The sequence below is a fragment of the Schistocerca piceifrons genome, chromosome 4 (genome assembly GCF_021461385.2).
Source record: "Schistocerca piceifrons isolate TAMUIC-IGC-003096 chromosome 4, iqSchPice1.1, whole genome shotgun sequence".
Lineage (NCBI taxonomy): Eukaryota > Metazoa > Arthropoda > Insecta > Orthoptera > Acrididae > Schistocerca > Schistocerca piceifrons.
Genome location: NC_060141.1, coordinates 365,829,589 through 365,842,091, shown reverse-complemented (window position 1 = coordinate 365,842,091; position 12,503 = coordinate 365,829,589). Strand labels below are relative to the sequence as shown.

Sequence of the window (12,503 nt, the reverse complement as noted above, 5' to 3'; positions counted from 1 at the left end):
CGAGTAGCATCTTTCCTTTTCACAATATTGTTACATTCTATCCTGGATTGTCCATTGTTTGACTAATAGGTTGGTAGGTAGAAATGAGTAGTACAAAGTATTAGCTTGCATAGCAAATGCTGCCATATGGATAAACCATATTACACAAATGATAAGTTATGGTACGAGGAGGCCTTTCATTCAGTGACAGAGAGCAAAAAGTTGAAATAAATAAATAAAATGCTTGTTTAGACAAGTTGTTCTCTATCACAGATTGAGAGATATTCTGGAGAGGGAGATCAACATTAAATATTTAATGATAGGAGATTTGAAAGCGAGAGAAGTGGAGCGGTCAGATTGAATAGCTAAAGAAAGAGCACACTGAAAATAGGAATAAGACTAAATAAAATGAAGGGAGCAATGGGAAAGTGGAAGCATCAAAGAAAAGTGAACACGAGAGATGACTGAAGGAAATGAATAGATATGGAGAGGTAAATGAAGGCAGAACTGGGAGAAGATACAATACAATGGGAACATTTTTCAGGTGAGAGCAGATAGTTGGTAGGAGTCATGTATAAGTCTTTGGCTCCTGTTATATACAGTCTAGAGGTCAATCACATACTGGTGCAAAAATAGTTGTTAGTAGAAATATTAATTGCTGGAAATTACTAAAAAAATAACAGGAGTCAATTGACATCACTCGCAAAGAACATAAGTGTTTATTTTCAACTGAAATGTTTATTAAAAATTCACTTACAGATTTTTGTGGTAACCTGTCTGCAATTGTAACTGTAACCAGTATGAGAGCTCTACTATTAACTGACTTTGCATCAGGTTAATGTTCATTTGTTGTGTCATCAAATTCTATCACAGCGTTAACTGCCAGATTTTCTAATTCCCAATTAAGCATCATATTTTCAATATTACTAAGTCTCGAGACTTTGTGAACAAGTGGCTTTATGCTGCCAAAAAATCAAAGTTAAATCTCAATTCTTATTCACCCATATTCTACAAAAATTGCATGTTACTATTGTTGTCCATAACATGATCCCTTAACATGAGCTTGCTTTGTTCTCATTTGCTGCAACTGTCATTTTCCACTTCTAGTCATGCCTTCATTGAGAGCAGTATGCTGACAACATGCTCCTCCATATCCACATCCAGTGACGCCTATGGCTGATATGGTGGTCAGTCAGTACCATTGAGCCTTCAAGGCCTATTTGGGCATAGTTTAGTTTAGTTTAGTTGTGCATTCATTAGTGATGTGAGTCACTACATGATGCAAAAATTGCAGTTATCAAGCCAACTGACCAGTTTAAATGAACAAAGTGTGCAAGGTGATGATAAATTCCATCTAAAATGGGACAGAGTTATTTTGGTTATTATTAACATATTTGCAAGTGTAAGATTTGTAACTTTCTACAAGATAGTTTTTCTATCAGTAACAACCCTTACAAACATTTTTTTTATCCTCCGCTACAGATCCTTTCTCCTTCCATCTGTGCCAGTACAGGAAAGTTTACTTATCCCTAGCCAAAACCCAGTCCCACACACTGTTCCCGTCTTGTTGCCTAGCTCATGGAATCCACCCAAATGGCCTGACCATCAAATTACCCATCCCTGGCTGCAACCCTTCCTTCCACAATTACCTCTATCTATCTGTCCATAGCCCTGACCAGTGTGGTCCTGAAAAAACATGTAAGTCAGGACCAAACTTCCTCGCAATACCTTCTCTCCATCTGTAAAATTCTCCTGCTCTGCAATCTCAGATTCCTGTACCCATCTCTCACATTGAAACTCTTGGCCTCTATACACCATTCCTCCTCCTCCTCCTCTGTGTCTGTTAGCAGTTGTTTGCTGCATATTGTATGAAAGGGTAATTTAGAAAATGAGGAAATCTGCTATGTGATAGGCACACTTATTCTTGTCACCACAGTGTGAGATTTTTCTTTCTTTAAAACAGTTCTGGGTATGTAAGAAGATTTCTTTATGACCGTAAATCATAGTTACAGGGTTTTGTTACAATGAAAACAAGCAAAGTCAGTGAAGTAATAAAACAGTTAAGAACTTTTGTTTTGAAATTGTTGTTCAACAAAAGGAACCATGAAAACAGTGTTGATTAGAACATGGTGTGACTTTTAGTAATATGTCATTTTGCAATAGTAATTTGATCTCTTACACTTAGAAATTACTTGTGGCAGTGGAGGCGCTATGAACAAATGCAACTTGCATTGTTGACGTAAAGTCTATCTAGTGCTCTGCTCCATGTCAAACATATTGGCTAGTGTTAATCAGACTGGTACTGAATTGTATGTAAATACATAATTCAAAACTGCTGTTTTTTCAGAATTGGTTCATAATATCTCTTAAGGCAAGTGTTGCAAGGTTATGTCATTAGTATGTATCATGTCCTGATTATGTTGTTCATGATAAACATCAACTTTTGCAACAAGGAAAAATGAAATTGTTCCATGGCTAAAATTATGGAATGCAGACTTTGTGAAAAATTTTCTAAGGAGACCAGATCATCCAAAATTATATCACAAAAGAAGCTACTATTTTCAACATACACCCTCAACTAACTCCTTGTGAAATCTGTGCATTGAATTAGTAGTGAGAAGTGGAGAGAAAAGGGGAACAGCATTTCTGATGTTATCAAAGAGGCAGCCAAGAATAGCAGCATTATGGAAGACTGTGTAGAAACATTAATTACACACCTGGAAGGAAGCAGTGGAAGTTTGAGCAGTACATTCGTAAATGCAACACAGTCATTATTTTTATTGAGAGGTTGCAATTGAGAGAGCTAAAAGCTCTGAGTACTTCTGCCAGACTGGAATATTTTAGGACAAGTTGTTTCAGCCCAAGTGCCCGCATGAGAGTAGCTGGGGACCCCACAGGCACATGTGGGTAAACAGCTGATACATGAGCAGTTAGGCATCTGGTCCATGGACTACACAACTGTACTGTACCAGCTAAGTGAGCACATGTGGCAGGGGTGGCCTAGTAGTTCTTGAATGTGAAATAGAGCCACAAGGTGGGTAGCCTATACTAGCTGCATCTGCGTGAGGGTGAGCTGAGGTGCACCTAAGCTTTATGGGACAGTGTTGGTACTGCAAGCACTACGAAATTTCTCGTGTCAACTTTATTGTTGATCCTAAAGGTTAAAATATTGTCAGTGTACCATATCCAGATAAGGTGTTAACTGCTAGTTTACTCCAAGAAAGCCTTCTCAAGAGATTATTGGAAACCATGGTGGCTGTATCCCTGGCCTCTTTTGTGCCCTTCAAATTTTAAATGTATATGATGATGATGATTTAAAAGAAGAGGGAGGAATGGGTTCATTTTCAGGTAGTTACTTGTTCTGAAAATGTTCAACAACAGATTGAACTCATGTTAGTGAGATAATTCATAACAAGAGGATTTTGGGGGTAAAAAGTTATAAGGACAGGAATGGGTGTTGTATGAAATAGGTTGCAGAGGTTGAACAATTAAAGAAGATACATGCTGTAGTTGCTTTGAAATTAACCAACTATAGGGCAACCAGGAGAGTTGGGTCTTGTCTCTAGGTTGAAGATAGCAGTACAAAGTTTATTTGGAGTAAGCACTTCTGTGGGTTCAGGTGTGAGATCTTGGGATGGGCCTAACATTTTAAAGAGCTTTTGCATGCCTGCCTGCAGCTGACAGTGTCATTGAGCCCCTGCAGGCCACTCATTATTATACTTCCATTGTTCAAGTTGCACAATTGTGGACCTCATTTTCACTGTGGAGGTAATGATGCAGATAGCTATCAGTTTTGAGAGAATGAAAAGTATAAGTTAGGCAATGATTAAAAGGGGCCATGATAGAAGCACCTAAGAAATGATGGTGCAATATGCTGGATATAAGGACTTCCTAATGTAACTGTAAGGGATAGTTTCATAGGAAGCTGGATACTCGAGGTTGGCTGTAAGCAAAAGTGTAATATAGGGGAGAGATTCTGAGATTCGGTGAAAAAATAAAATTTCAGGTTCAGAATATGAATAAATGTTCTGCCTGTGCATGTGTAGTTAGATTTGTAAGCCCAAATAACCTTTCCAGCATTTTGTCCCTCCACAGTGTTTAGCTATAAGGGCCATGGCCCTTGTCCTTGTGGATGCGTTTACTGAAAAAATAACCACGGACAATCTCATAACTGGTTACACTTTGCTGTTTCTAGAGACATCTGACATGCAACTTCTTACGTTGGTGCATAAGTTTGTAGTGTTTTTGTTTTGCATGTTGGTATTCCAGTTACTATCTCTCCCCCCCCCCCCCCCCTCCCGTTTGTCGTTTGGAGAGTGAGTGGAGCTGTGGATGCTAGAAAATGGAGTGCCGAGCAGAGAAATCAGAATTACTGACGTACTCTTCTGTTCATAGTTCAATAAAGGGTTGACAGCAGTGAAGGCAACCAGAAACATTTGTGCTGTGTTTGGGGATAATGCCATTGGACAGAGCATGGAAAGAAAATGATTTTCTCATTTTAAGAATTGTTTTGACATTAATAACTGTCCAAGTTTGGAATTTGAAGAACATTGTTTAAAAATGTTAATCCACAATGATCCATTTCATTGTACTCAAGAACTGGCAAAATGTGATGGACTGTAATAATTCCACCATTGTGTGACATTTGTATGCAGTGGGAAGGTTAAAAAATTCGGGTGTATGGTGACCATAAACTGTAAGCCAAAATCACGAAAATCGGCATGTGGTAATATGTATCCTGTATCTTTACTGGTGATGAGAATTGGTGTCTCTATGCTAACGTAAGGAAAAGAAAGGAATGGTTGAGCATAAACAAAAGCAGTAACTGCCCATACAAAGACTTGCATGCATCCACAAAAGATGATGATATGCATCTGATGAAAGAGCAATAGTGTGCTGTACAAGGAATTGCTATCCCGAGGTGTAACCACCACTGTTGACATTTATTGTCAATAGCTGAGGTGTCTTTCAGGTGCAATCAAAGAACAATGATCAGAAAGAAAGCGCGAAGTGATACTACTCCGTGATAACCGTGGCCTGCATACAGGAGTGGGGTTGGGAAGAGATTTCACACTTGCCTTATTCACATGATCATGAGCCCTCAGATTTTCACCTTTTCCGCTCTGTGCCGTACAACCTTCAAGGAACTTCCTTTTCAGATGAAAATTTGCTCTGAACATGGATTGATGAGTGTTTGCCTCAAAACCCCGTGATTTCTACAGTCGCAGAGTCAAAAAAAGTTACCCCAACTTTGGCAGACTGTTGTAAATATTTAATATACAATATTGATAACTAAACAATGCACCAACTCAAGATATATGCCAACTTGTGTTTAACTATTAGTGTAGCTTTATGTCACCATGGTGAGCACTAAGCTGTTACTTAGTACAAATATACACACCCAGAGAGTTGGTACTGTAACATTACCCTGCTGCAGAGCACACATCTTACTGTCTCCCCAGGGGGCTCACTGCTCTTTGGCGGGCTCATGCATGGCTACCATGGGCGCAAGCCTCTGCTGCATCTCTTCTCTTCCACGCTGCATGTCTACCCTCTTGCTATTCTTTTTCCCCTCCCTTGGTGAACATGTCTGGGGTGTTTTGTTCCACATTTTCAGTGGCTGACATCAGAACAGTCTCACCACTGTTTTTTGTTCCTTCTCTCTTTGTTCACCTTCTCCGATCTTTCCTCTGCTTCGAGTGTTTGAGGTTCCTCTTTTTATTCTTCCTCCCTGTGTGCTCCTGAAGGCCGGCCCACGTGTCTGACGTGTAACAAGTGACTCCGTAATGCGTAATTACCAGCCCCAGGTTGACAGGTAGGGTTTGCATGTACCCCCTGGTACTGACCAGGCCCAGGGAGAGGTGATTACCTGAGCTGCTACCTTCCCAAATTGCCAGTTGGCCCCTCTGTCAGGTGTTCAGAAGGTGTGACCTGAGTTGTGAACAATCACCTAAGGTGGGTGAGCCCCACTCTGAGGGGTGGACCCCTGTTGGAAGACGCGCACCATCAGAGGCGCTGGCAATCGTGGGGGATTTTCTCACAATGAGCCAATCATCATCTTTGCAGTCAATGTCTACCAAACGTAAACGGAATGAAGCTCCCAGTCCAAAGACCCTCCTAGCTATACCATGGTTCCTTGTGCTTTCACGTACTGAAGGCAGTCAGTACTTTGCAATGGTAAATCTGTTTCTCATTCAGAAAAGTGTTGATGATCCTGTGAAATCCTGTTCTCTTTTATGCAGTGGCACTCTGCTTTTGGAGACTACTTGTGATTCCAAAGCACTACTGCTCCCCATGGTGTTTGCACTAGGCAGCTTGATGGTCTGAGCGTCGCAGAAATCCTAATGTATCTCTCTGATCGGGGTGCCATTGCAGTCCATTGGGCGATGAAAGAGGTAGATGCATCCTTAGTGCCCACACATGCTCTTTTTCTCACTTGAGTGGTGCTCCTGTCCAAGATCAAAGCAGGCTATGAAATTACCACAATCTGACTGTACATTCCGAACCCAATGCACTGCTACGAGTGTCATCATTTCAACCACAACTGGCCAAATGTGTAACATGGGGTAGGGATGTGCATAAGGGCGATTGTCTGCCTCCTCCTACCTGCTGTATCAACTGCAATGGTGACCATGCCACCTCCTCTCGAGATTGTTGTGAAACTGCCCAGTGTCATGGTAGCATTGCCATCTCCTCGTTCAGCTCTGCAACAAGCCAACAAACATTTGCCTTCTGGGGCAAAGCCACCTGCTACACAACTAGCAGGCTGGAAAGTACAGAAGGCATACTCCCATGAAGACTTCCTACATCCCTCAAGACAACAAACACCTGAGTCTTCCTCTGCCAACCGGAAAGGCTCCAAGAAGTCAAACAAATGCAAATGGTTTTCTCCTTCGCCGACTCAGAGATTGTCTTCGATGATGTCGCAACATGATACCCTCACCCGCCCAACCTCCGTGTCGCTAGTGCACACTGCCCACTGTTTTCCTGGCCTGGGCTCTGCAGAGAGAATGCTGACACCTCTGTAGATCTCGTGGAGCGCATCCTCCAGCCTTTGCACCTGTAACAGTGAGTCTTTGAAGGGTAGCATTCGGCAGCCACCGAGGTGACACCCCTTCATTTTTTCTCTCCACCGCTTACCTCGTTAAGACAAGACTCTCAGTCAATGGAACGTTCGTGGCCTTTGATCAGAGAGGATTTACAGCTGCTCTTAGAATCACAGCATTTGCTTGTTCTGTGTCTCCAGGAAACAAAATTGTGTCCTCATGATCGCTTTGAGCTCTTGCATTTCTTTCTGGTTCTTGTTGAGCCTCCCCACCCCCATTCCGTCTCATGCGGGAGTCAACTGCTCATACGGGATGAAATTCAAAGTCAACCCATCTCCCTTACTACCAATCTTCAGGTTGTTGCAATTCGCCTTTTCCTTCCTTGCTTGACCTATCCGCATTGTACTGTTTACATCCCTCTGTCATTCGAAGCCACCAGGGCAGACTTCCTCCAGCTTATTGGGCACCTATATTACCCCTTTCTGACTTTAATGAGCACAATCCCCTTTGGGGTCCTCCCAGAACCTGTCAGAGAGGTGCCCTCTTCGTTACCTTCTCAGTCAACTTAACCACCTCTGCCTGAACACAGGGGCACTCACGTTCCTTTCAGACTCCACGCACACTTATTCCCATTTGGTCCTATCCTGCTGCACTGCCCAACTTGCCCATCATCTCGAGTGGTCCGTTTTCTGACACATACTCGAGTGACCATTTCTCATGTGCTATCCATTTGCCGACTCCTACCCCACCTACGTGCACACCCAAATGGCAGCTTACTAAGGCCAGGTGGAGGCTTTACTCCTCCAACGAACAACATTTTCCCAGAATGAAATTTTCACTCTGCAGCGGAGTGTGCTCTGATATGAAACTTCCTGGCAGATTAAAACTGTGTGCCGGAGCGAGACTCGGGACTTTTGCCTTTTGTGGGCAAGTGCTCTACCATCTGAGGTACCCAATCACGACTCACGACCCGTCCTCACAGCTTCAATTCTGGTAGAGCACTTGCCTACGAAAGGCAAAGGTCCCGAGATCGAATCTTGGTCCGGCACACAGTTTTAATCTGCCAGGAAGTTCCATATCAGCGCACACTCTGCTGCAGAGTGAAAATTTCATTCTGGAAACATCCCCCAGACCGTGGCTAAGCCATGTCCCCACAGTATCCTTTCTTCCAGGAGTGCTAGTTCTCCAGGTTCGCAGAAGAGCTTCTGTGAAGTTTGGAAGGTAGGAGACGAGTTACTGGCAGAATTGAAGCTATGAGGATGGGTCGTGAGTCGTGCTTGGGTAACTCAGTTGGTAGAACACTTGCCTGCGACAGGCAAAGGTCCCCAGTTCGAGTCTTGGTCTGGCACACAGCTTTAATCTGCAGGAAGTTTCAAAATTTCCCCAGTTGTGATGACCACGTAGAATATCGTGCAAATGTTATCCTTACAATCGCAGAACATTCCATTCTTCACACTTCCTCTTTACCAAGCCAAACCCTGTTCCGTTGGTTCGCCCTGTATCAGGCAACAGAGTACATCTGGTGACAGGTTTTTCGTCATCTGCTCCGACTCTCTCAGTGCCCTTCAAGCCTCTGAGTGCTGTACACCATCCATCTCTTAGTCCAATGGGTCCAGAAAAGCTGTCACTTGCTCACTTTGGCTTCACCACTGGCCGTCCCTTTGTGGGAACAAGCTCAGAGTTGTTAAGCCTCTGCCGGCCGCTTGGACGACCTCGTCTTGGCCCCCTCACGCCAGGAGATCATTTTAGCTAGGTTGTCTATCGGGCACTGTCTTTTTAGCCATTATCATTTGTTCAGTGGTGCTCCCCGACTGCTTTGTGCTCATTGCGCTCAACCTTTGACAGTCTGCCATTTCCTGGTGGAATGCCCCCTTTTTTTTTACCCACTTAAGTTTTCATTTGTATTTGTTGTCTGAGTTATTGGCTGTTTTAGTGAATGACCCAGGGCTGTTTACCACGTTTTACTTTTTATCTGTAGGAATATGATGAAAGCCATTTAATTTTTAATTCATGACCTCCGTTTCTCTATGGCATATTTTATAGACCTTTCTCCACATCCCTGTTTTTAGCTGTCTTATCTTCCATCGATAGGGATTAACATGGAGTCATTTTTAACTCCTCTCTTTGTCTTCATGTTCTACCATTCTGACCAGAGTTGTTTTTGAACCCTAAAACAAAAACAAACAAAAAACTTAGTTTCTTATGGCCATATTGTATTACTGACAGTGAGAAAAAACATTATCCTTTCCTACATGCTTGCCTGTTCTAGAAAATGTCCCATTGTAGAATTATTATTGTGAACGAGAGCTGACTCACCAGTTGGTGCCTCACTTACCCCTTCTTAGTGGAATGAGAAGGGTAAATATTGCTTTGTTTAAAGTATAACGACAATGGAAAAGACTGTATTGTACCTGTACATATGCATCTTTCAAAAGTACACATACTGCTTGTTAGCATACAGTGCCTTATTAATTGAGCTAAAAGATTAAAATAATGGTGACCAACAACTGAGTTAATAGATGCAATTTGTCAGCGCAGTACCCTCAGGAAACTGCAGCATCATCCTAAGGATAATGCCCCCTGCTAGTATGTCTACTGAATGCTCTTTGTGTGAGATGTAAGAGTAAATATAGTTTTCCTGTGGTGCGGAGGTTGAGGCCTGGCGGATAACGAGAAGAGAGGATATACTAAAGGGCAAGTTCCCATCTCCGGAGTTCTGACAGGTTGGTGTTAGTGGGAAGTATCCAGATAACCCGGACGGTGTAACACTGTGCCAAGATGTGCTGGCCGTGCACCAAGGCATGTTTAGCCACAGGGTGATCCTCATTACCAACAAACACTGTCTGCCTGTGTCCATTCATGCAAATGGACAGTTTGTTGCTGGTTATTCCCACATAGAAAGCTTCACAGTGTAGGCAGGTCAGTTGGTAAATCACGTGGGTGCTTTCACACATGGCTCTGCCTTTGATCGTGTGCACCTTCCGGGTTACAGGACTGGAGTAGGTGGTGGTGGGAGGGTGCATTGGACAGGTTTTACACTGGGGGCGGTTACAAGGGTAGGAGCCAGAGGGTAAGGAAGGTGGTTTGGGGATTTCATAGGGATGAACTAAGAGGTTATGAAGGTTAGGTGGACGGCGGAAAGACACTCTTGGTGGAGTGGGGAGGATTTCATGAAGGATGGATCTCATTTCAGGGCAGGATTTGAGGAGTCGTATCCCTGCTGGAGAGCCACATTCAGAGTCTGATCCAGTCCCGGAAAGTATCCTGTCACAAGTGGGGCACTTTTGTGGTTCTTCTGTGGGAGGTTCTGGGTTTTTGGGGACGAGGAAGTGGCTCTGGTTATTTGCTTCTGTACCAGGTCGGGAGGGTAGTTGCGGGATGTGAAAGCTGTTTTCAGGTTGTTGGTGTAATGGTTTAGGGATTCCGGCCTGGAGCAGATTCGTTTGCCACGAAGACCTAGGCTGTAGGGAAGGGACCGTTTGATGTGGAATGGGTAGCAGCTATCATAATGGAGGTACTGTTGCTTGTTGGTGGGTTTGATGTGGACGGACGTGTGAAGCTGGCCATTGGACAGATGGAGGTCAACGTCAAGGAAAGTGGCATGGGATTTGGAGTAGGACCAGGTGAATCTGATGGAACCAAAGGAGTTGAGGTTGGAGAGGAAATTCTGGAGTTGTTCTTCACTGTGAGTCCAGATCATGAAGATGTCATCAATAAATCTGTACCAAACTTTGGGTTGGCAGGCCTGGGTAACCAAGAAGGCTTCCTCTAGGCGACCCATGAATAGGTTGGTGTACGAGGGGGCCATCCTGGTACCCATGGCTGTTCCCTTTAATTGTTGGTATGTCTGGCCTTCAAAAGTGAAGAAGTTATATATAGTTTTCATCTGTTATAATTGGTTGGCAAAAAGAAATATTTTTTATTAAAACTACAAGAATCTAAATATTTATCAAATTTTCTTAAATTACATGAGGTGTGTTCAAAAAGTATAGAACTTTGTTTCCTTCATGGATCAAGAAGTACGAATGACTTTCTTCAGTGGGGATTTGGTAGAAGACCTTCAGGCACAATGAATTTTTTCCCACGAGCAGAAAGCTTTGTTCATTGGCAGTGAGTTTATGAGTAAGGACATATATTGAGCATTCATCAGATTCCATTAAGTTGTAAAATGCTGGAACATATTGAGCAGCAAAACACAAAACAGCATCAGATTTTGCCAAAAGCTTGGTTGTACTCAAGTGAAAACCATTTGCAAGATTCAACAGACTCTCTGGGACGTTGCTATGAGCAACTTGTGAATAAAGGAATTGGTAAAACTGCTTCAAAGATTGCTGCAAATCAGTGGATAGTGAACTGTATTCAAGCAGACCCTCTTCAAGCTGAAATGACAATGTCATTGAGCAAGTGCAGACTTTAAACCATTGCATCACAGTACGAGAACTTTCAAATGAGAAGAAACGGGTAAGCATTGAATTGGTACATTTAATTTTGGCTGTCAATTTGTTCAAGAGGAGACAATCTGCAAAAGTCATCCCGGAACTGTTGATAATGAAGCAGAAGGAACACTGGTTGGAAATGGCACAGGATGTGTTGAAAAATGCAAACATTATTCCCAACTGTCCGAACATCATGATCATGATGAGACATAGGGTTAGGGGTAACACTAAGATGCAGTCGTCATAGTGGGAACATCCTGTGGCTATAATATCAACGAGTCACTATTGGAATCGACCATCTCATACAAATATGTGGTTGTAACACTTCGTATGGATATGAAATTGAATGATCACATAGATCCAGTTATGGGTAAAGCAGATAGTAGTCTTTGGTTTATTGGTAGAATACTGGGCGAAGTACAATCAGTCTACTAAAGAGCTTGCTTACAAATAACTCATGCGACCCATCCTAGGACATTGCTCAAGTGTGTGGGACCTGTCCCAGATAGGAATAACAGAGGATATTGAACATATACAGAGAAGGGCAGCAAGAATGGTCACAGGTTTGTTTAATCCCTGGGAGAGTGTCACAGAGATACTGAAGAAACTGAAATGGCAGACTCTTGAAGATAGACGTAAACTATCACGAGAAAGTTTGTTAACAAAGTTTGAAGAACCAACCTTAAATGATAACGCTAGGAATATACTGCAACCCCTATGTATCGCTTGCACAGTGATTGTGAGTGTAAGATTAGAATAATTACTGCATGCACAGATGCATTCAAAGGATCATTATTCCCATGCCCCATACATGAATGCCCCTGAAATGAACAAGTGAAGAGAAGATGACATGCAAAATACAATGGCCCAACTGATCCCCATTCCAAAAGATGTGTGTTTCCAACAATGGTGGGAGTGCTGCGGGAAGTCTGGCAGCCCTATCGCAGAGACTAATTTGATGGGGATTACATCTCTGTACCTCCAATCAGTAAATGTACTTCTGCCAACCAAAGATCTTTAACACACCTCTTATTATCCAGCT

At 42.8% G+C, this 12,503-nt stretch overlaps 1 protein-coding gene across 1 annotated transcript in view; it reads left to right on the top strand.

Annotated features, from left to right (window-relative positions):
* Nucleotides 1-12,503, top strand: part of LOC124795223 (osteoclast-stimulating factor 1-like) — a 65,506-nt gene that overhangs the window by 48,158 nt on the left and 4,845 nt on the right. The gene's annotated exons all lie outside the window — the stretch shown is intronic.